This window comes from Microcebus murinus, chromosome 5 (assembly GCF_040939455.1).
Source record: "Microcebus murinus isolate Inina chromosome 5, M.murinus_Inina_mat1.0, whole genome shotgun sequence".
Classification (NCBI taxonomy): domain Eukaryota; kingdom Metazoa; phylum Chordata; class Mammalia; order Primates; family Cheirogaleidae; genus Microcebus; species Microcebus murinus.
The window spans coordinates 113265516-113269979 of NC_134108.1; positions in this window are offsets into that span (position 1 = coordinate 113265516).

Here is a 4464-nt window from a genome sequence, read left to right on the forward strand (position 1 = left end):
TTCCTGGGCCTTGAGCTCTCCAATATGCCTCCTACCCTGCCCCAGCACCTACAAACCAAATCTGCTACTTGAGAACAATCCTGAACCAACAACTAAGTGCTGACTACCACCCTCCACGCACCAAAATGATCCACATCCACTCTCACACCACAGCGCCTCTGTGTCCCCACCTTTACCCGGATGCTCCTCATTGCTGTGATCTCAGAGATACTCACAGGTGCCACTCACTCCCTTGCTCTTGAGATTTGGATTGAGGTAAAAATGGGTGTTCCTGAGCCACATGTCCTCAGGGAATCCACTCAATCACTTTGGTCCTCCTGACTTTCCAAATTAACCACTGCCCTCTCCCAAACTCTTAGGAGGTTGCCATGGAAGCAATTTTTTAAAAGCATTTATTAAAAGTTCTTCAAATTTTTTCAAAGTAAGACGCTTATAAAAATGCCAAGGTATCATCTTTGCTGTGTTTGCAGTGGCCATTCATTGTACCTTCACCTGCTGATGGATCTCAGATGACACCATTTTATTCCAGAGAGTTCTGTGCTGGAAAACTGGATTTACAGAGGTGCTGGATTTATGTAAAGTAATGAGATCCAAGAACTCATTTTTATATTTCAAGAGTCTAATATAAATCATGTTCTTCTATTTGAGGCACTTGTTAGATGGTTAATAAAATTAGAAAAACTATTATCTAAATATATTTTATAGCACAGACATATTTTTAAACAAATAGGATAAATATAAACAGGAAGAGTGCCTGGTGGAGTAGCCTGGAAACCACTGGCCCTGCTATTTCTCTTTCAGATCTCTCTCCAGTTTGCTGTTGCCCCTGTGTTTAGAAACCAAGGCTTTTCCTGTAGCCCTGGCTTGGGCGTGACAAAGTTTTACTAGCAACCAAACTTGCATTTTACTTGCAACCAAAATGTTTGTACGCCCATAATATCTTGAAATTAACAAAAAAACTAAACGAGAAAAATTTTCAAAATTTAAAAATAAAAATTAAACATAAAAAAAAGAAACCCAGGTTCTGACTGTTGGCTGCTGCACAGCAGAAATGGCTGCCCTTCGCCCAGCCCATCATCCAGCTTGACTTGAGGATTCTAAAACATTACCGGTTGCCAGGCAGAAAATATCAGATCAGGCTCAGGGTGACTGGGAAACAGAAAGAAAGGTAGGGATAGGGGAAGGGCCTGGAAAAAGAGAAAGGAAAAGCTCTACAAACCCAGACTTGACTAAACTGCTTTCACTTTTCAAAGTTTATTTGTACCTGCTACTTTCTGAGATCTTCAAGTCATTTCTGGGAAGATAAGAGGAAGAGTAGATGGTTAAAAGCTGCTTAAAATTAGATCACTCTCTTCTCATACCCTTTGCCTCTTTGTCCTTTTCCCCTCAGCAGCCTACGCTGCCTTGGTGCCCAAGTCTGCATTATCAGTGGCAGACAGGCACCATGGCCAGAGGCTCCAAGAGGAGGAGGCCTGAAAGACATTTCCCAGAAAAGACATTTGTCTGCTGAGACCTCCCAGATCTATATGCATAGGCCCCACCCAACCTGCAGATCCGTATGTCTAGCTGCATCTGTGCACAGTTCCCCAAATTCTCTTCATGTCCTTGAACATGCCAAGATCTCTGCCATCTCCAGGCCACTGAGTATGCCTTTTCCTCCAACTCTACTCCCAATACCATGACTTTTTAAAAAAATTATTATTTATTTATTTATTTTTATTTCGGCATATGATGGAGGTACAGATTTTAAGGTTTCAATAAATGCCCTTTCCTCCCTCCCCCCACAAGTCTGAATCTCCATCATAACCATCCCCAAGACAGTGCACATCTCACTCATTATGTATGTATATACCCACCCCCCACTCCCCTGCCCAATACCCTATTACTGTAGTACCTATGTGTCCACTTAGGTGCTGCTCAGTTAATACCAGTTTGCTGGTGAGTATAGAATACTCAGTGTAAGCAGGAAGCTTTCCCTAACTCTCTTCCTCCCTATCCTGGAGTATGTACCCACCTTCTGTCCTCCCATACTTCCTCCAAAAGCCTCTCGGAGCACATTTCTCCAGCAAAAGGATCACTTGCTTGTCACCCCCAGTAAACAGTAGAAATCTCGAGGGTCATAATTGTGTCTTTTTTTTTTGAGACAGAGTCTCACTTTGTTGCCTAGGCTAGAATGAGTGCCGTGGCATCAGCCTAGCTCACAGCAACCTCAAACTCCTGGGCTCAAGCGATCCTCCTGCCTCAGCCTCCCGAGTAGCTGGGACTACAGGCATGCACCACCATGCCCGGCTGATTTTTTCTATATATATTATTTGGCCAATTAATTTCTTTCTATTTATAGTAGAGACGGGGTCTCGCTCTTGCTCAGGCTGGTTTCGAACTCCTGACCTCGAGCAATCCGCCCGCCTCGGCCTCCCAGAGAGCTAGGATTACAGGCGTGAGCCACCGCGCCCGGCCTGCATGTTCACTTTTTAAGGATTATGTTATTGTCTAAAACAAATGTTCTAAAGAGAAATAAATATAAGCAAAACTGAGCAACATAGTACTTAAAACTATATATGAATTCAGAGGGAAATCAAAGATTTCTTTGAACAAAACCACAATGGAGCCACATCTTACCAAAACCTGTGCGATATCTGAGCATATCTGAGAGGAAAATTAATAGCAATAAATGCTCACATCCAAAAAACAGAAAGAGTAGACACCGACAACCTAATGAATAGACTCAAGGAATTGGAAAAAGAAGAGCAAACCAATTCTAATCTGAGCAGAAGAAAAGAGATATCTAAGATCAAAGCCCAACTAAATGAAATGGAAAATAAGAGAATTATATGTAAGATCAACAAAACCAGAAGCTGGTTTTTAGAAAAGATCAACAAAATTGACGGCCCTCTGGCTAGGCTGACAAGAACTCAAAGGGAAAGGACTCTAATAAACTCAATAAGAAATGAAAAAAGAGATCAAAACAGACTCCACAGAAATACAAAACATTATGTTTGACTATTATAGAAATCTATATGCCCAAAAACCACAGAATGAAGACAAAATGGACAGATTCCTGGACTCATACAACCTCCCTAAGTTCACCCAGGAGGTAACTGAGTTCTTGAACAGACCAATCACATGCTTAGAAATTGAAGCAGTAATTAAAAACCTCCCCAAATGGAAAAGTCCTGGGCCAGATGGCTACACTTTAGAGTTCTACCAAATATGCAAAGATGAACTTATACCTATACTACAGAAACTATTCCACATCATTGAGAAGGATGGTATTCTGCCTAACTTATTCTACGAAGCCAATATCACCTCAAAGCCAGGAAAGGATGCAACAAAAAATAAAGTTACAGACCAATATCCCTCATGAATATAGATGCAAAAGTCCTAAATAAAATTTTAGCAAACAGAATTCAGCAGAACATCAAAAAAAATAATTCACCATGACCAAGTGGGATTTATTCCTGAGATGCAAGACTGGTTCAACATACACAAGTCTATAAATGAAATTCACTTTATAAGTAAAAGCAAGAACAAAGACTATATGATTCTGTCAATAGATGCAGAAAAAGCATTTGACAAAGTCCAACATAACTTTATGATAAAAAGTGTTAACAAAATAGGCATAGACGGCCCATGCCTTAAATTTATCAAATCCATTTATGACAAATCAACTGCTAATATCATCCTAAATGGGGAAAAATTGAAATCATTCCCTCTTTGAACCAGAACTAGACAAGGATGCCCACTTTCTCCCCTCCTATTCAACATAGTGCTCCAAGTCCTAGCTATAGCAATCAGGCAAGAGAGGGTATTAAGGGCATCCAAGTTGGAACAGATGAGATCAAACTCTCACTCTTCACCGATAATATGATATTAAAACCCCATGGATTCATCCAAGAGGCTCCTAGATTTGATAAATGAATTCGGCAAAGTTTCAGGGTATAAAATCAATATACACAAATCAGAAGCATTCATATATGCCAAAAACCATCAAGCAGAAACTCAAATCAAAAACACAATACCCTTTATTATAGCCCCAAAGAAAATTAAATACCTAGGAGTATACTTAATGAGAGATATGAAAGATTTATACAAGGAGAACTACAAAACACTCAAAAAAGGAATTGCAGATGATTTAAGCAGAGGGAAAAATCTACCATCTTCATGGATTGGTAGAATCAATATTGTTAAAATGTCAATATTGGTGATCTACAGGTGATCTACAGAATCAATGCAATCCCCATAAAAATACTACCAGCATTCTTAACAGATCTAGAAAAAATAATTCTTTGTTTTGTATGGAGCCAGAGAAAACCACGTATAGCCAAAGCAATCTTAAGTAAAAAGAACAAACTGGGAGGCATCAATCTTCCTGACTTCAAGCTACACTATAAAGCAATAATAGTTAAATCTGCCTGGTATTGGCACAAGAACAGAAGCATCGATATCTGGAATAGATCTGAGATT